Below are 21494 nucleotides of genomic sequence, written 5' to 3'. Positions count from 1 at the left end.
CATTCATTCTTCAGTTTGATCACACACACACACACACACACACACTGCTGGTTTTTAGATTTACGGCTTTGTCTCGTGGCAGAACTCTCTGTCTTTCTTTTTTTCCCCATCATTTCTCCACCTCTCAATTCACTATTGTTGGAACATAAATCATAACCAGACATCATCTATCTTCACACACACACACACACACACACCATCATGTTGATGGTGGAGATGTAGTGTTTAATAAGAACGAGTGAATGGGTTCATGAACTGGAAATGAGCCAAAAGAGAGGCAGAGTGGGCGAGAGTCCAACACACAGCGTGAGTGTGTGCATGCAGGGAGTTATATGAGGTGCTTACTAGGTGTTTAGTCTCTCTCTCTCTCTCTCTCTCTCTCTCTCTCTCTTTCTTTGTGTGTGTGTGTATGTGTGTGTGTTAAGCCAGTGTGAGGTGATCAATGATCTGGGCACCTGTGGCGCTCCAAGGCAGAACTCACGCTCTCTGGAGGATGGAGTGATTACAGAAGACTGATAGAGAAGAGTAGCATGATGAAAGTGTGTGTGTGTGTGTGTGTGTGTGTGAGTGTGTGTGTGTGTGTGTGTAGGCGATGGCAGAGGGAACACTCTTTTCAACAATGAACCATGAAGCAATAAACAAATAATAAGGTTAAAACAGTAATTACTAAAAAATAATATAGATAGATAGATAGATAGATAGATAGATAGATAGATAGATAGATAGATAGATAGATAGATAGATAGATAGATAGATAGATAGATAGATGGTGTTTAAATTCTCTCTCGCTGTCACATCAGAAACACTGAAAAAAAGGAAATACGAGTAAATGAATAAAATAAAGGTGAAGTGAGGGCTGGAGGTTATTGCGTTCTGGACTTGGCATGAGAAATGGCTTGTGCTGAGTGATTTATCACTGAACTCTGCAGTCCAAAAACATTCAAATATCAACATCTCAAAAGTTTCAGCACTTGAGCTGTGTGTGTGTGTGTGTGTGTGTGTGTGTTTGTGTGTGTGTTCCTGCTGAAATCCAGACTGAACCATCTGCCTGGGGAAACAGGACCACCCATCACTGTGGAACTCCTCGATTATCCTTGTAATGAACATGGCCTTGAGCTCCTCCTACACCACTTCTTTTTTCTTGTTCAGGCAGATGATGTACTGACCACCCCTGGGGATATCTCAATGTGGTGTTCTATGAGATTAGTATGACCGGGTAGAGGTCAATAAAAAATAATAATAATAATTCTGTTTGCAAACTTTGTGATATGGTATGGTGAGAGGTGGACTCTGCCAGAGACTGGGGTGGATCGAGAAACCCATTTTTGATTCAGTTCCAGTCCTAGCTTCTCCTTTCCCAAAAAGACCACTGCTCTCTCTCTCTCTCTCTCTCTCTCTCTCTCTGTCTTTCTTTATCTGTCCTAATGGTGTGCGATGAACGTGATTTGACGTGAGAGCTGCCACTGTCAGTTTCCAACAAGCTCTTCAGCCTGTGTTTGCTGTTTTCAGGGTTACAGCAGAACTCCCTCTCCAGCCCTCGCTCTTTTACTTGCCTAATCTCTCTTTTTTATTCATTTGTATCTCTTCCTTCCTCTTTTACTGGTAAAGTATGTCAAGTTCAATTTCAATTTCAAACAAAGAAAAGATTTCTTCAGACCTCTGGCTGCCTGACACGAGCAGGTACAGATGGGATTACTCTGCTGCTTGTCAGAGATTTTAAAAAGTAAGTGTTTACAATTTCTGTAAATTGTTGAACTTTGATCAGATCGGCTATCCAATCAGCAATGTTCAAAACAAAGCACTACAACACCACCTCCTCCTACATAGTGCCCTAAAAAGCATTCTCACACTCTGAGTAATAGACATGCTAGCAATTCTGCTCCAGATCAACCGCCTAGCGGGGAACCGGGACTCATTCCTCAGGGTCCATCTCTTCTATATCACTAAAGTTGTAAAATGTTTTCTTCTTACTTATTAATGACTAATTCTATTTGGTTTCAAAAAATATGTGTTACACACTGAGAGAGAGAGAGAGAGAGAGAGAGAGAGAGAGAGCTTTAATTCATCCTCATTCTCTCTCTTTCTCTCTCTCTCTCTCTCTCTCTCTCTCTCTTAATCTTAAACTTTTGAGATTTTGAGATTTTTGAATATTTTTGGGCTGCAGATTTCACTCAGTGCAAACCATTTCTCAAGTCATGTCCAGAATGCAATAACCTCCAGCCCTCCCTTCACCTTTATTTTATTTATTTACTTATATTTCCTTCCTTTTTTTATGATGTCACAGAGAGATGCGAGAGTGAGAGAGAAGGATGAAACAATTACACAAGTTTGTTACTTCTAGTGCTAATTCTAAAGTTCCCTTTAAATTCTAGAAACCTCCAAGCAAAGATGCAATGAAATAATAAAGAAAAATCAGTAAAAAAAAAAAAAAAAATGAAGAAACCAAATAAACAAGAAATTGCTCTACTGCATGAACGAGGTGTTAGAATGAGTGTATTAATATAATGTCATAACTGTCAGAGCTGCTGTTACGGAAAATGAGTCAACATCTTGTGAACAATCAGAAGTCCAGAATTCATCAGCGTGATGAAACGGTACAAAATGAACTTCTTGCGATGTTCAATAAACTGTAATTACTGTATTTGGGTTTGTGAAACAAATGCTGAAGGAAACTTTGAAGAAAGCTGATACAACAAGTGTGTGTGTGTGTGTGAGAGAGAGAGAGAGAGAGAGAGAGAGAGATAAGCATGTAGGCGGACCTTGTCTCCATTCTGTCAGATGAGATCGTGCAGCGGCTCGCTGTGTGAGTCGCTGAACTCGCGAGTGTGTGTCTTGCTCTTTATATCCTCATCTCATCCCACCTCTTCACACCCCCTTCTCTCTCTCTCTCTCTCTCTCTCTCTCATTCCTGTACACTCAGTCAGATCCTCGCTCAGCTCTTCCTCTCATTCTCCAGGATTCTCTCCTCTCCCTCTATTTTTTCACTGTGCGTTGGCTGTGCACTCCTCCCTATCTCTCTCTCTCTCTCCCTCTCTCTCTCTTTCTCACTCACTCTCTCTCTTTCTCACACTCTCTGTTTTCTCTCACTTGTTCTCTGGCGTTTTTGTTCTCGTGGCTGGTGTGAGCTGATCGGTTCTTTCTGAAGAAGCGTCACTGCTGCCTCCTGTGAGTACTCTCGCATCGTCTCTCCCTCTCTCTCTCTCTCTCTCTCTCTCTCTCTCTATCTCTTTCTCCCTCTCTTTGCTGGGTTTCTGCGTGCTGATGTCCATGTGTTTGTTATTTGAAGGTTTAAGGATAGACAGAGAGAGTGTAAAGAACGAGTAAAGTGCGAGAGAGAAAAATGGTGTGTGTGAGAGACAGAGAGAGGGTACGAACAACACTGAGCTGATCTCAGACTTCAGACGGTTCACTGATGCTGAGAAAGAGACTATGACAAAGAAAGAGTGAGAGGGAAAAACGGAGAGAAAGAGAAAGGTAAATAAAAAAGCAATTAGTGAAAAGAGTGAAAGACAATGAGAGAGAGAGAGAAGAGGTGAGATGCAGTGAAAGAGAATTTGAAGTAATTATGTGTGTCAAAGATGGCAGATCAGTGGTGGTATCTCTCTCTCTCTCTCACACACACACACACACACACACACACATATACACATATCTCTGTCTGTCATTGCATCCTGATTGATTTGATATTCAGACTGTTTGATAACATCTTGTAAATTGGAATCTCTGTTTCATCGCACATGAAGTTTCTGTGATGGACAACATTCATGCACACACACACACACACACACAAACACACACTCAGCAGGTGAATTTACGGATACATACTGGATTCTAAATGCCGTCAAGTTACTCTGTGTGTGTGTGTGTGTGTGAAAAGGAAAAGGTTTCATTAAAGGAACAATTTCCAAAGTACCTAAAGGTCCACACCAGTGAAAAATGTATAATGTAAGCTTTATTAAATTGATAAATGAAGTCATTGTGAGATTTCAAAGCGGAAAAAAAGAATAATGGAGTAAATGCAGTAAACAGAGTCACGTACCTAGCGAAGTTGTTTCTGCCACTGACCAGCAGCATGAGAGGAACATTTTCATTTGCTGCTATTTTTGATATTTATCACAATTTAATTACATTCATTCCCTGCATGTCTTTTGATTTTGTACTTATAAATATGAACAAAAAATTAAATAGGGACTCTGCACTAAGACACTGTACTAAAAATACAAATATATAAAGCTTAAAAAATGGATCAAGTTCTAAAAAGAACAATCAATCAATAAATAAATAAATAAATAAATACAAATGATCACCTAGTGACCATGACACCAGGTTGTCATTGTAAAAGATGCCACTGGCAACAGCTTCAGGCAGGAGCTCCACACAACACACTCCGAGGCTAATGATAATGAAGGTGAGAGAGAAGCAAGCAATCGTTGGACAAGCTGCAGGACAACCTGAAAGCAGCAGGAACAACAGCTACAGAGAGAAGAATAAGCAATGAACAGCAGTGCTGTCATCTCCATTCCTACTGTACACTTCACTCGAGATGAACAACCAAAGACAAACTGCTCCAAACTCTCCTGGAACAAAAGACGGAGTAGCTTTGCAAAAGGTCCTGAGGCGTCACACAACACTGACAGAAACATGAAGAGAGTGAAACCCAGGGACATGTATGAGGAAATTCAATCTCATCAGCCATGAAATGGAATGTGGGAAGAAGATTGAGGTTTCAATGAGACAATGACCCCAAACATACAGCCACCATAATTCCAATTGACCCCCAAAATACAGCTACAATAACTCCTAATGACCCCCAACATACAGCCACAATAACTCCCAATGACCCCAAACAAATAGCCCCTATAACCCCCAATGACCCCAAATATGCCACCACAATAACTCCCAATGACCCCCAACACACAGCTACAATAACTCCCAATGACCCCAAACATGCAGACACAATAATTCTCAATGACCCTCAACATACAGCCACAATAACTCCCAATGACCCCCAACATACCACCACAATAACTCCCAGTGACCTCCAACATACCACCACAATAATTCCCAATGACCCGAAACATACAGCCACAATAACTCCTAATGACCCCCAAACATACAGCCACAATAACTCCCAATGACCCCAACCTACAGCCCCAAAAACTCCCAATGACCCCAAACATGGAGCCACAATAATTCCCAATGACCCTCAACATACAGCCACAATAACTCCCAATGACCCTTAACATACAGCCACAATACTGTAACTCCCAATGACCCCAACATACAGCCACAATAATTCCCAATGACCCCAAACATGCAGCCACAATAATTCCCAATGACCCTCAACATACTGCCACAATAACTCCCAGTGACCCCCAAATAATTCCCAATGACCCCCAACATACAGCCACAATAACTCCCAATGACCCCCAACATACAGCCACAATAACTCCCAATGACCCCCAACATACAGCCACAATAACTCCCAATGACCCCCAAATAATTCCCAATGACCCCAACATACAGCCCCAATAACTCCCAATGACCCCCAACATACAGCCACAATAACTCCCAATGACCCCCAACATACAGCCACAATAACTCCCAATGACCCCCAACATACAGCCACAATAACTCCCAATGACCCCCAAATAATTCCCAATGACCCCAACATACAGCCACAATAACTCCCAATGACCCCCAACATACAGCCACAATAACTCCCAATGACCCCCAAATAATTCCCAATGACCCCAACATACAGCCCCAATAACTCCCAATGACCCCCAACATATCGCCACAATAACTCCCAGTGACCCTAAAAATACAGCCACAATAACTCCCAATGACCCCAACATACAGCTACAATAACTCGCAATGACCCCAACATACAGCTACAATAACTCGCAATGACCCTCAACATAAAGCCCCAATAACTCCTAATGACCCCCAACATACCACCACAATAATTCCCAATGACCCCAACATACAGCTACAATAACTCGCAATGACCCTCAACATAAAGCCCCAATAACTCCTAATGACCCCCAACATACCACCACAATAACTCCCATTGACCCCCAACATACCACCACAATAATTCCCAATGACCCCAAACATGCAGCCACAATAAATCCGAATGGCCCTCAACATACAGCCACAACAATAACTCCCAATGACCCCCAACACACAGCTACAATAATTCCCAATGACCCTCAACATACAGCCACAATAATTCCCAATGACCCTCAACATACAGCCACAATAACTCCCAATGACCCTCAACATATAGCCACAATAACTCCCAATGACCCTCAACATACAGCCACAATAACTCCCAATGACCCTCAACATACAGCCACAATAACTCCCAATGACCCTCAACATACAGCCACAATAATTCCCAATGACCCAAAACATACAGCCACAATAACTCCTAATGACCCCCAAACATACAGCCACAATAACTCCCAATGACCCCAACCTACAGCCCCAATAACTCCCAATGACCCCAAACATGGAGCCACAATAACTCCCAATGACCCTCAACATACTGCCACAATAACTCCCAATGACCCTTAACATACAGCCACAATACTGTAACTCCCAATGACCCCAAACATGCAGCCACAATAATTCCCAATGACCCTCAACATACTGCCACAATAACTCCCAGTGACCCCCAAATAATTCCCAATGACCCCCAACATACAGCCACAATAACTCCCAATGACCCCCAACATACAGCCACAATAACTCCCAATGACCCCCAACATACAGCCACAATAACTCCCAATGACCCCCAACATACAGCTACAATAACTCCCAATGACCCCCAACATACAGCCACAATAACTCCCAATGACCCCCAACATACAGCCACAATAACTCCCAATGACCCCCAAATAATTCCCAATGACCCCAACATACAGCCCCAATAACTCCCAATGACCCCCAACATACAGCCACAATAACTCCCAATGACCCCCAACATACAGCCACAATAACTCCCATTGACCCCCAAATAATTCCCAATGACCCCAACATACAGCCACAATAACTCCCAATGACCCCCAACATACAGCCACAATAACTCCCAATGACCCCCAAATAATTCCCAATGACCCCAACATACAGCCCCAATAACTCCCAATGACCCCCAACATATAGCCACAATAACTCCCAGTGACCCTAAAAATACAGCCACAATAACTCCCAATGACCCCAACATACAGCTACAATAACTCGCAATGACCCCAACATACAGCTACAATAACTCGCAATGACCCTCAACATAAAGCCCCAATAACTCCTAATGACCCCCAACATACCACCACAATAATTCCCAATGACCCCAACATACAGCTACAATAACTCGCAATGACCCTCAACATAAAGCCCCAATAACTCCTAATGACCCCCAACATACCACCACAATAACTCCCATTGACCCCCAACATACAGCCACAATAACTCCCAATGACCCCAACATACAGCTACAATAACTCGCAATGACCCCAACATACAGCTACAATAACTCGCAATGACCCTCAACATAATGCCCCAATAACTCCTAATGACCCCCAACATACCACCACAATAATTCCCAATGACCCTCAACATACAGCCACAATAATTCCCAATGACCCTCAACATACAGCCACAATAACTCCCAATGACCCTCAACATATAGCCACAATAACTCCCAATGACCCCCAACATACCACCACAATAATTCCCAATGACCCCAAACATGCAGCCACAATAAATCCGAATGGCCCTCAACATACAGCCACAACAATAACTCCCAATGACCCCCAACACACAGCTACAATAATCCCCAATGACCCTCAACATACAGCCACAATAATTCCCAATGACCCCGAATATGCAGCTACAGTAATTCCCAATGACCCTCAACATACAGCCACAATAATTCCCAATGACCCTCAACATACAGCCACAATAACTCCCAATGACCCTCAACATATAGCCACAATAACTCCCAATGACCCTCAACATACAGCCACAATAATTCCCAATGACCCTCAACATACAGCCACAATAACTCCCAATGACCCTCAACATACAGCCACAATAACTCCCAATGACCCTCAACATACAGCCACAATAACTCCCAATGACCCTCAACATACAGCCACAATAACTCCCAATGACCCTCAACATACAGCCACAATAATTCCCAATGACCCTCAACATACAGCCACAATAACTCCCAATGACCCTCAACATACAGCCACAATAATTCCCAATGACCCTCAACATACAGCCACAATAACTCCCAATGACCCTTAACATACAGCCACAATAATTCCCAATGACCCTCAACATACAGCCACAATAACTCCCAATGACCCTCAACATACAGCCACAATAATTCCCAATGACCCTCAACATACAGCCACAATAATTCCCAATGACCCTCAACATACAGCCACAATAACTCCCAATGACCCTCAACATACAGCCACAATAATTCCCAATGACCCTCAACATACAGCCACAATAATTCCCAATGACCCTCAACATACAGCCACAATAACTCCCAATGACCCTCAACATACAGCCACAATAATTCCCAATGACCCTCAACATACAGCCACAATAATTCCCAATGACCCTCAACATACAGCCACAATAATTCCCAATGACCCTCAACATACAGCCACAATAATTCCCAATGACCCTCAACATACAGCCACAATAATTCCCAATGACCCTCAACATACAGCCACAATAACTCCCAATGACCCTCAACATACAGCCACAATAACTCCCAATGACTTCAATGAATCTTTATGGAGGATTTTGAAAGAGTCCATTACAGAGCTCCCTGTAGCCTTGGGAACAGAAGATAAGATACAAGAGGAGTGGCCCAAAATTCAGTCCCAATGCTGCAAAAGTTCTTTTATTTACAATGTGCATTCTTAAAGGGAATGGTTCTGTACAGAACCTAAAACCTACAGAAACTGCCACATTCACATGCTTCATATATGAAACTCATATTTTCTTCAAACAGAACCATTGAAAAGAATTCACTGGGTTTCTTTGACTTCAAGTTAGATGGTTCTTTTATTAGTCGTAGCTCTATAAGGGTTCTACATAGAGTAGGTTTTTGGGAAAAGAACAACATTTAAACAACAGCTTCTCAATAAAATACTAATGCTGTAAATTTTTGGTGTCTAAATACCCTTTCCTTTAGAAAAAAAAATGTTTATGCTAATGATTAAGTACTTACTTGTTCATATTTGTAAGTCAAAATGTGTGTAAACGTGAAGTTAACATATACATGGAATTGTATTATATAAATTATTTCCTCTTCCTGTAAATTTACCTCTAAATTGCTAAGACCTTCTTGCATGCTAGCATGGAAGCCATTATAAAACTGTGGGCAGGATTATTGGAAAGTGATAATGAAGAAAATATTTGATTTATCCACCAGGCTGCAGTGATTTTAGGAGTATTAGATATTCCAAAATATGCTAATTGTTAAATATAAGAAAATCTAAAGGCCGCTGGAACTGAAGATGATGGTGAGCAAAGGTCTCTGGGTAACGCGTTTTTATTAAAGTGAGGTACACATAATGAGTACTATTCCACCAATTATTCGAGATTAGGCCTTTTCACAGCAGTCGGGGAGCTAAAAGCCCTCGGTGGGTTCAGTCCAACAAGAGTGAAGGAGAGAAATAGAGGCTAGATATATATATATATATATCACATGTATAGTGTTTATGCTTAATGGCTGGGAGAACTGGCACCATGTTCACATTAGTGCTTTGCCATAATTAGCTCAGTGTGTAAGTGCTTCGCTTCAAGGGGGAAAAAAAATAGTTGATGACGTCCACAAGTTGTGTGCATGTGATATGAGATCATGTATGTCAGTCTGAAGACAGATATCGAACAGTGCTGAAATGCTGAAATATGAAACAGTATGAACCAATTTCCGCTTTTAACACTGGCTTGGATGATCTGGTTTCCTCAGGGGAAATTTAGAGAAATTTATGGCTACGATCAGCAGCCCAGAAATGCACCACACTCCCAGAGGATGACTAGAAGTTAGAGTTTGTCTATCAGAAAGAGCCACACAGTGTTAAAAAAATTAAACTACATCCATCAGAAAGAGCCACAAACCAACACAGTGTTAAGAAATTAAACTACATCCATCAGAAAAAATCCAGAAACAACCACAGAACTTTGAAGCTCAGTATCTCGGGAATGCCATGACAGCCAACATTTTACACACTTAAAGTGTTTTTTTTAGTGAGAGATCACCAGCAGGGCTCTACAGGCCTCAGTCCTGAGAACTTAAAGAGCCCCCAGAGCCTGACTTCAAAGCTTCGGATTTCCAGAACAATGCAGACCTAATGTGAGGTGTTACATGGATAAAATGCTCTTTAGTAGGCATCAATCTTTGCCAATCTATGACCTTTACTTCCTGAGAACTAGACCCGGGGAGGTGACTATTCCTAGCCAACCTGCTGCATTTCCCTGGATTGCTGCTCTGACAGAACTGAAGGTCTGGTTCTCCGGTTCTGTCAAAGAACATTTTATGTACATTTCTGTTGAAAGAACCCCAACACCAATTTACATACAATCCGTACCGAGCTCTAACAGCTGCGGAAGATGACATGAGAAAAGCTTGCCTGTGCTTAGCAGTATTCCCAGCATACTCCTATTTTTGGCACAGTGCCTTCGCTACACATACTTCCTCTTCATATAGTGTTGCTTTGATTCTCGCCTCTTCAGGCTCCATTTCACCTGTGGCAGTATTGACCTGCAGTAGACTCCTTCCTTCCCTCCGCTTATTCTCTCTCTTGCTATTTATCACTTTGTGTCAGTGTCATTTCTCGCACAGCTAGCAGCATTAGGCAATGCATTAACACATTGACAGTGACGTTATCGAAACCGGGACCCGAACGTCTCTCTCTGAGCTCTTGATAAGGATCACAGATTGGTGCCGGGAGGGACAGTGATGAAAGGGCATTCCTTTGTGTGTAGGGGAATGAGTGTGTGTTGCCACTTTCTCTTTGCTATGCTTCAGGGGGAAAGAATACATTTGCGGGAATACAAGTGAGTGTGTCTGGCTTTAAGCGTTCTAATACAATCTCAGGTGTACTAGGAGAAAAAAAATCATTTTTCTGTAAGGAGATAATATTCAATGTAGTGTCCCATTTTATTTCAATTTTAGTGACATGATGGCCCTGTGTCATAGTCATGCCAAATCGGCACAGATCATCATTACCCATCATCCTTTGTGTTATCCGATTTACACCAGAGACTCTTAATGATGTCTCAACAAAGACAGGCTTTGTTATTCTATTTTAATTACTTTTGAGCATTTGCATGGTTTTGAGTAGCTTTGTTAAGGCTTTTTATGTGGGAAATCATAAATAGTCTAAGAAAAAATTATGACCTCGACTATCAGGGCATGTTTACATTCTATCCTGTAGAAAAGAGCTGTTAGATGGACAGAAGGTAAATAAATCCAATATCCAGCACTTTTTTTACCTCCTGTTTTTACCTTAGTTGGAGGTTAATTGGGAATGAGTTTTACGATGGAAAAATATGTCCTTGCCAAATGTTCCAGTGTTGTACATAAAAATAACAGTGTGTGTGTTTGGCCTTTTTACTGGGCTGCTGTATGAGGCTCTACTTTAACTGTGAGTGCACACAGTCAAATTACACAAGGAATTCTTCTCAAAGATACAGTGAGGAAAAGCGAGCAACCTCATCACTAAACTTGATTTATCTGCATGCCTGATATTAGGCCAATGAATCCAATCTACAGCGCATGCTAGACTAGTCAGTTAGGTAATACTAGCTAGAACAGGAAAGAGCGTCGTTATGGTTACACTATCGGCATAAAGGACGATGATTTTAATCACGAATGAACCATCAATCTGACCACAAATCAGTCCAGAAGCAATGTTTTTGAGAGCTTGAGCTTCAGCAGCCTTCAGATGGCATTGAGTGTTTGGACAGAAATAAAAGAGAGCTGTTCATGCAGAGGTAATGAAAAGGTTTTGGGACTATAAACACTTCATCTGAGTGAAGTACAGACAGAAATGCTACGTAGCGCTTCAGTGTTCGGTGTTCGTCTGAATGAGGTTATGGATTGGCGTCTCCTTATGTTTGTGTTTGAGTGTATGGATGCGCTGCAGTAAGCAGGCTTCCCCATTCAGCACGAGAGTTGTTCATTCACTTTCCCAGTCTTTCATTAATTACCTCACACTTCCATTCATTCATTCAGATTTGTACCAGCGTTCTGTTGAATTCTGCATTCCGAAGCTGGTGAATCATTCTGACAGACGTTCAGCTGTAGATCACAGGGTTACAGTAGAAGTAAGGGATGAGTGTTTATAGCTGCTATAATGTAAGTGAGAACAGGAACAAACTGGTTTCATTGATGTTTCATGGCATTTAATGTCAAGTTAAATGGATAGAAATTATGATGTGACAGCTTTTAGTAAATGTTTAAACTCTTGTGGTAGAAGAGGAATAAAACACTTCAAACTTGTCTGCTGTTAGAGAAAAAAATCATAACATTTTAACCAGTTTCTTCACACCGCTGCATCAATGATTATTTTACTACTGTGTTTATTCCTTAGGATCACATCTCCACATCTCCAGGGATGATCTTAATACAATACAAGAATCTTTTCCACTTCTGAAAATTCACTTCTCATCAACACACTGACTCTGATTTGTTTGTTGTTGTTGTTGTTGTTGTTGTTGTCGTCGTCAGTTTCATTTTGGTCCTTTTTCTAAGTATGAGATGTTGTACTATTTCTATCCAAATCCCTCTGACCCAGAAGCACATTTTCAATCTAATCTCAAACCTGAAATGATCTCTGTACTCTAAATATTAGATTTTTTGTTTAAATATTGAATGTCACTTTAAAAAAAACTCACTTTGAGGTGAGTAAAAGGTGCCATGATGTGTGTCATTTAACTTTAGATGATGTTCAAATATTCGTACACTTATTCTGATGTAAGACAAACACAAATATTTGCTGATTCCAGAATGTTCATTCACACACACACACACACACACGTCTTCTGCAAATCTGACACTGGAAAGGTCTTATCAGCTGATTGGATAAAAATTGTGGTTTCTCCATAAAAACATTTTTATAATAAGGGTTGGACAGGGTCCTAGGGTTCCTAAAGGCAGCTTACTCTTAAAATCTCTTAGAATTTCACAGTGATATTAACACCCAGACTTCCTTTTATTAGAAACCAATAAAGCTCCTCAAAATAGCTGTACAATGAATGGATGATGTAACCCCTGGTCTATAGACAGTGTAATGACTCAAAATCTAATGAGTTAATCACGTCAGATTAAACACACTGATAGTGACACAACCCTGGCTCACTTACACTGGAGGATTAGCTCTTTATTAAACACTTATAAAGCCATTATAAATACAGATGAGCTGGCAGAACCCAACAAGAACCTGACCTTGCACTCACACCAGCTGTGTAATACACACAGATCAGGCATAACATTCTGAGCAGTGAGAGGTGAAGTGAATAACACTGATGATCTCCTCATCATGGCACCTGTTAGTAGGTGGGATATATTAGGCAGCAAGTGAACATTTTGTCCTCATTGTGATGGCTAGACCACAGAGCATCTCCAAAACTGCAGCTCTTGTGGGGTGTTTCTGCGGTGGTCAGTATCTATCAAAAGTGGTCCAAGGGAGGAACAGTGGTGAACCGGCGACAGGGTCATGGGTGGTCAAGGCTCATTGATGCATGTGGGGAGTGAAGGCTGACCCGTGTGATCTGATCCAACAGACGAGCTACTGTTGCTCAAACTGCTGAAAAAGTTAATGCTGGTTCTGATAGAAAGGGGTCAGAATACACAGTGCAGGACGGGTCAGGACTGTTTTGGTAGCAAAAGGGGGACCAACACAATATTAGGCAGGTGGACATAATGTTATGCCTGGTTGGTGTAAGTGTCACACCAGGCATCATGTCAAGCTCTGAGTCCATTCAGCAGAAGAGTGACAGTGCACTTTGATTTGAATCTGTTTTGGCAAATCCAGCATGTCTATGCATCAGAATCTGGGATAGGCCTGCTGTAAATTTACCACTGATGATGATGTAGAGAAGAACCACTCTAAGCCTATTTATCTTAAAAATACCAATGATGTCTAATCTGTCCTTTTGCAGTAATAATCTCTATATGATCGTCTAAATACAAATAAGCTGTTAAGGGTTCTCCCATAGGGAACCTCACGGGCTTTAGCTTAACCTCCTGGTATGTGTGGATGCTAATGAAATGCTTCCTGAGAACTCTAGCAAAAAAAAAAAAAAACCTTTATGGAAATCAACAGAGAGCAGAACAGTTTCCTTCATGACCCTTTGGCCTCATAAGTCGCAGACTATGAGTACAGACGTCTGAGAGGCGGCAGATCTCTTTCTGGCTGCCCGTCTGTCCACAATGCGGTCTAGGATAAGCTTTAGCGATAGAAAGCTCTTTTTTCTTATTTGGTGTAGAAATGACTGCATGATGTTTTGTGCCAACGGAGTGAAGAAATCATCGACGTATTGTATAAAGCGACTGAGAGTTAGGAACTGTTTAAAAAGGAAAAGGAACATGCACTAAATGGAATGAGCACAGCTTTTAAATCTCATTCACACACACACACACACACACACACACACACAGAACAGATTGGGCTATCATTCCTCATGTCAGAAAACCAATATCTACACATACTCACTCGTTTAATAAGCAAGCCGACATGCTGCATTGTAAAAAGTGCTTTAAATGCAGTGCCGGAGGTGTGGGTGAAAAACACTGCTGATTTATAGACTGTGACTTTAAGACAAAGTAGAGGAGCATGAAGTTAATGTAAAACTGTAGAGCCAGAGGAGAGACAATAAAGTTCTCTCTCTCTCTCTCTCTCTCTCTCTCTCTCTCTTGCTCTGTCTTACTCTTTCTCTCTGAGTTTGCCTTCTAGTTTTACTTAATAAAAGATTTGTTGTAAAATCCTCCTGTTAGAGCTAATCACTCTGGACTGTGTGACATCCATCTGTTCGTTTCCTCTAGCGTTTATCCTACACAAGGTTGCAGGGACTCTGGAGGCTATACCCGGGGACTCAGGGCACAAGGCATAGGGTAGACCGGATGGGGTAAAATCCATTGCAGGGCACAAACACACACTCACACACACATTATGAAGACTTTAGAGACGCCAATCAGCCTATCACTCATGTCTTTGGACACTTGGTGTGTGTGGGGGGGTTAGAGAGTCCAGAGGAAACCCTGAAACATGGGGAGAACATGCAAATCTACACACACCCAGGGCAGAGCCGGGACTCGAACCCCCAACCACATATATGAGTATAAGATGTAGATGTACTTACCGATACTGATACTGAGAATAAAAAAATCATCTAGTGTTTTTATTTACCTCAGTTTATGTTCCCCTGCTTTAAAAAGTGGCCATGAAAAGTGCACATGTGTTTACTAAACCCGCTCTTCATAATGGTAGTGATTTCATTTGAAATGAAGTGCATTTGCTAGCTACGTTACCTTGGATTGAGTAGGGTTGCTGTTCTGGAAAAAAAAACAATATTTTTGAGATTTCACTGTAGATAGACGATGAATTTCATTCTTGAATTTAGATTCTCGGAGCGAGGGAAGTGTAGAGCACAAATTAGCTCATTATACACTGTGTGTGTGTGTGTGCGTGTGCGTGTGTGTGTGTGTGTGTGTCGGTCTGAGTGCTGGAGGCAAAAGATGACTCTGGCCACAATCTATTACTCTGCGGCATGTTGAAATGGAACTGGGGTGTGAGGGCACCTTTCACACCCTGCTGCATGCTAATACACTTACACACACACACACACACACACACACACACATGTCTACACACAGGGTATGAGACAGAGAGAGAGAGAGAGAGAGAGAGAGAGAGAGAGAGGAAGAAAGAGATTGAAGAAAAATGGCTAAAGTTGTGTACGCTCCTGTATTCAATAGGTAAGAGCATTTGGCTTTCTAAAATAGTGAGTAAAAATGGAGGGATGTGGAAAAAAAGAGAGATGGAGACGGAAGAAAAGGAGAGTAAGGAAAGGATAGAATTTAGAAGAGTGTCTATATTGTAAGAGGAGGATTAAATACAAAACAATTTAATGGACAGAATGATGTAAGACAGAGAAAGAAGGGAAGATGGTATAAACAAATAAAGAGAGCGAAAGAAGTCGAGTTCCACAGGGTTCATGTGGGTGAGAGAAAGAAGGAGGTGTGGATGAGTGTGAACCTGGAGAAAAAGGAATGGAAAGAACAGGGGTGTGTTGATAAGAGAAAGAGAGAGAGAGAGAAAAAAAAAACAAGTGATCAGGAAATAGATAAAGAAGCTGATATATGAAAGAGGGTGAAGAAGAGACGAAAGGAAAGGGTGAGCGATGGAGAAAGAAAGAAAAAAAGAGTGATGTGGGCTGAAGTTCAGAGATGAAACAAAGAGAGATGTGGGAAGAAAGAAGGAGGTGTAGGATGATGGGGAGAGAAAGAGGCTTATCAAGTAAACAAGCAGAAGACAGATGAGGAGAAATGTATGGAAAAAAAAAATAAAGAGATGAAAATAAGAAAGAGGCGTAAAAAGAAATAAAAAAAAAGAAAAGAAGGAGAGGGTAAAAAGTAGGAGAAAATGGGGGAAGATAAAAAAACATGAGGGTAGATTGACCGAAAAGAAGGGATATGTTTAAAAAGGGAGCAAAAAAGAAGTATGGAGAGAGAGAGAGAGAGAGAGAGAGAGAGATGTAAATAAGAAAAGAAAAGAAGGGAGAGAGATAAAGAGAAATAGAAAAATGAAACAGTGTGATTCTCAGATGCCGCTGACTGCAGAGATGACAAGAGACTCCCCATTTTCACATGAGTCACCAGGAAGAGAGGGAGCAATACAGAGAGACAGAGAGAGAGAGAGAGAGATTCTTCCTGCGGAGAGCAGGCGAGCATTAGACAGATCTCCGCTATGCCACGATTACTCAGATTTATCACTGTCAGTGTGTGGCGAGCGTGCTCCATCGCTCCTCTCTCTCTGTCTGTCTGTCTGCAGGGGTAAACCTCTTTATTCTCTCATTATAGTTCAACAATAACAGCTCCAGAGGGTGTGTGTGTCTATATGTGTGTGTGTGTGTGTGTGTGTAATGTTTTTTTTTTTTTTGCACTTTTTTCTCTACACACTGCATATAAATCACCTACAGGCCCGGCATTAAAATGCACTCATGCCTTTCCTGTTCTGGAGAAACTCCAGATAGGAGGAGGATATGGAGTCTGGAGATCAGTCATGACTACTTGAGGGTTTTGAGATATTATAACTAGACATGGTGGTAATCTTGAGACCAGAGATTAGAGAGAAGTTATTGACGTTCTAACCGTGTAGACGTTCATGGTGGCATGATGTAGCCTGTAGAATTCTCAGACCGCCGTGAACACACTTGACATGTAGCAGTGATACAAGAAATACAAACAATGAGCATGAAATGCTGTAACACAACACAGTGGGTGGTGTGTGATGAGTGAAGCATTACCATGTCTAGCAGCATAAAAGCGCATGAGACGTGGGAATAAAGTGAGTCTCTTGGTGGACCGTACACAGTGACAATCCCAAATATGTTCCCGTGAGTCCGGTATGGTAACAAAAAGCAAGGTGGAGAAAGACAAGGAGACGGGGGAGATTATCAGTTAATGCATGATGGAGGTTGTGTCCATTTAATTCTAAGTTAGGTAGGTGATTATTTAGGGTAGCTTTTTGAACCAAAGTTTTCCGCGTGGTGTAACGTGTTTTTTTTTTTGGGGGGGTGGGGGGGTTGGGGGCGGTGTCTTGGGGTGAAGGTGAACAGCCAGGTTTCTGAGGACAATGTCGATGACACCTCTGTAAAATGTACTTTGCGTGTACTGTGTTTGTTGCTTAATTGCAGACTGACACCAGTCCACTCTCTGCTCCACCTCAGCTCTGTATGTACGTTGTCTCGTTGTTGTGGTTGATCTCCACTGCTGTGGAATCATCTGCAAATGGTCTTTGAGGATTTGTTTGAGGATTTGGTTTGAGCTGGTGCCTCGCAGTACAGTCGTGTCATCTGAGTGAACAGCAAGGGGCTAAGCACACAGCTCTGGGCTGTTCCAGTGCTCATTCTCATGGTGTTGGAGGTGTTGCATCTGAGCCAAACAGTTTGTGGTCATTTATGCAGGGAGTCCAGTATTCCACTGCAGATGGAGGAAGTGACGCAGAGCAGGTTCAGCTTTGTGGACATTTTCTGTGGGAATTTGTAGTAGTATTTAACATCGACCTGAGGAATCTGAAGAACTTTCTGCCTTATGTGCTGTCTGTGTTAGAGTGGGACTGGGCTTGGTTTAAAGCTGTGTATATTTCATCTGGGAAGCAGTGTGAGTGACATGTAAATGCATACAGGTCAAGCAAGGTGGGATGTGAGGTACTGGGGATGTGTTACTATCTTCTCATGATGACAGAGGTGAGTGCGATGGAGTGGTAATCATTCAAGCATGTTACAGTGGACCTCTTTGGCGTGGGTATGATGGCTGTCAATGTGAAGCAGCTGAGCATGACCAGCTAGCTCAGAGAGATGTTCAAGATGATTGTGAGGTCAGTTCAGTTCAGTGCATTCTCTGAGTACTCTGCTGGGTGTGTTGTCAGACCCTGGAGCTTTATGTGACCCGAAATAGATAATCTATAACTAGATCATGTTGTCTTAGTCTGGAGATCAGTTCTGGGTAGATCTTGTGGTCTTTATCTAGAGATCATCTCTTAGTCTGGAGATCAGTTGTGATTACATCTCATGGGTTTAATCTAGAGATCTGTTATGACTAGATTATGCAGTTTTAGTCTGAATACCAGGTCTTACTCTGAAGATGAACTATTACCAGATCTTGTGGTTTTAGACTGAACATTAGTTATTAGTTCTTGTAGTCTGACAGGATCTTGGAGCCTTTGTCTGGTTATTGATCTGTCATAATCTAGTAGAGCTAGGCAATTCGTAGCTTAGTGGTTAAAGCGTTGGACTTTTTTGAATCCCAGGACCACCAAGCTACCGCTGTTGGGCTCTTGAGTAAGGCCCTTGACCCTAATCTGCTCAGTTGTATAAATAAGGTAAATGTAATTTGTTCTCCATAAGGGAATCTGCCAAATGGCATAAATGTCTAAATCTCTCAAAGTAAATACATGATAGATCTTGTGGCCTTAGATCCTGTGGTTAGTTGGGTAATGTTACACCAGATGTATTATCCACCATTTTCTTCTACTTGGTAGAAGATGGTATTTGCATTTAGCATATTTCTTTTCCAAAACTGCTACAGTACATTGTCCTGTAACCATGTGGTCAGACTGGAGTGTTTTTGAGCGATGAAACCAGCAAGGCTGAAGTGTGTGATTGTGTAACAGTAAGCACTAATCCGGGTGGCTCTTCTGCTGATGGTTAATTCCTGCATGTTGGCATCTGATGTGAGATTGGCAGGAAACAACACTACATGTGTGTGATGTAAACAAAACACACATACACACACACACATGCGCACACATATGAGAGTCACGCGACAGCAGAAGTTGTTGGTGGTGGCAGTGGAGCAAGCCATATGTGTGGGTCCGAAATGCAGGAAAAAAACGCTGGCAGCCTACACACACACACACACACACACACACACACAGAATGGTATTCTAATTTCTTCTGAAATGGTCCTTATGTTCCATAACACATTACATTACAGCAGCTATAAACAGTCCACTTCCTACAGTTGGATCCATTCAGAGATGAATCACTTTCTCACGAGAGTTCACTCAGAAGCAGTCCAAGACCACCTTGCCCGGACGTCCTCGGACCTGAGTGTGTTTGATGCATTCTCACCTGCCTGAATAACGGCACTCAGTAGAACACAATGTACGGGTTCCTGTCAAATGGACTGCATTAAAATAACAATAGTTTATTTTATATAATAGTAATCTTTTTTTTTATATTCGAGGCCCACTACAAGCAACTTTAAAGACCATTAAGCAATTTTACACGAGAAAAATAGATGGCACACGTGGATTACGTGCGGAAAATCATTTTTGTGGGAGATCTTTTTTGTGTGCTAAATGAAGAGTGACTGTTTTCGAATCTCTCTCATAAGCCAGTGATAAAAACATAATTCACCTCACTCATCTCATCAGCTCATCACCCAGCCAGGTGTGTTCGAGCGGCAAAAACACTCGCACGTGCAGACCCAGTCTGAAAACCACTGATTTAAACCATATCTTACTTTTATTGCTTATCATCTGAGTGCATCATTCTCATTCCGTCCCCTGCTTTCCCACGGAGAACAATTCTTCAGCCTGGATGAAGGGGTTGAACCATTAGCATGGGTCACTGCTGTACGATTTCACACTCGTTTTTGCATGACAGGTCTGAATATCCCTCAGCGCTGGAGAGATGCTGAACCAACTGAACCAACGCTCTTTATCTCCCCTTCCAGCATAACTTTACTGCTCAAACACTCAGCTCGTGTGTTAATGCAGTTAAATTGGCCATGTGTTTGTTGGAACAAGAAAAAATAAATAATGTTAGAAACTTTCCTGCGTCCATCCAGGATTCGAGCACCACATCTGCAAAGGCCTGGGGACAAACCAGCTTTTTGTCCATTTATCCTCGGTGTTCTTCTAGCAGAGAATGTTCCCAGAACATTTAGCATGTTTTAGAAGTGAAGGCTGTAAAGTTACAGAAATAATTCCTGCAATGTATTTAAATAATCTATCATAATAAAATGCTTCAAATTCCTGTAATATATCAGACTCCAAGAGAGAGTTAAATCAGCCATAGCATCAACAATCAGGAGAAGAACAAAGCTTAAAAATGACACCAGTGTAATTCTAGGCAAGACTTCGCGAGGAACAAATGTTCTTTGCATGTTTAGATAGTAAAGTCAGGAAATGAACCAGAAAATGAATGAACAGAGCTTGAAACAGAATTCCACAGATGCTGACCTCTGCTGGAGAAACGAGGTAGTGTCCATGGTTAGAGTTAGCAGTTAGATAAAAATGTTAATGTGCATATTAAACTTCACACATGTTATGAGGAGAAGAAGGGTCTCTGCATAAATGGCATATATTGTAGACTAGAATTTTAGTGCATAAATTAAAAATAAATGAATAAAAAAACTTTACAGGCTGCTATCATAAATCAGAACTTTTTCACTACAGCTAAACTTTAGCACTTCCAAAAAAAAAAAAAAAAAAAAAAAAACTCATTACAACGCAATTCATCAAACTCTAATGAGGTTGTTTGATATTTCATTCACACGGCATGGACTCAGTGGCGCTCATGAATCTTACAAGCCACCCGTATGAGGGTAATAACAGGTGGCTAGGCGCGTTAGCATCTGTGCTAAGCAATTCTATAATTGCACAGATTAATTTATAACCCTGTAATAATTCACATCTTGTCCTTCAGTATCTGCTCCAGCACAGTGA

At 41.6% G+C, this 21494-nt stretch overlaps 1 protein-coding gene across 8 annotated transcripts in view; it reads left to right on the top strand.

Annotated features, from left to right (window-relative positions):
* The first annotated feature begins 2796 nt into the window (after positions 1 to 2796).
* The window catches only part of LOC131362781 (RNA binding protein fox-1 homolog 3-like), a 207788-nt gene continuing 189090 nt past the window's right edge, over positions 2797 to 21494 (top strand). For 2 of the 8 annotated variants that reach the window (XM_058405060.1, XM_058405056.1), the window contains exon 1: positions 2798 to 3165. The gene's annotated coding sequence lies outside the window, so the exon portion shown is untranslated. Of the gene's footprint in view, positions 3166 to 21494 lie in introns of all 8 variants that reach the window. The other 6 variants (XM_058405054.1, XM_058405059.1, XM_058405055.1 and 3 more) reach the window with 5 other exon arrangements.

Source organism: Hemibagrus wyckioides, linkage group LG12 (genome assembly GCF_019097595.1).
Source record: "Hemibagrus wyckioides isolate EC202008001 linkage group LG12, SWU_Hwy_1.0, whole genome shotgun sequence".
Taxonomy (NCBI): domain Eukaryota; kingdom Metazoa; phylum Chordata; class Actinopteri; order Siluriformes; family Bagridae; genus Hemibagrus; species Hemibagrus wyckioides.
This window is presented reverse-complemented; position numbering and strand designations above follow the sequence as displayed.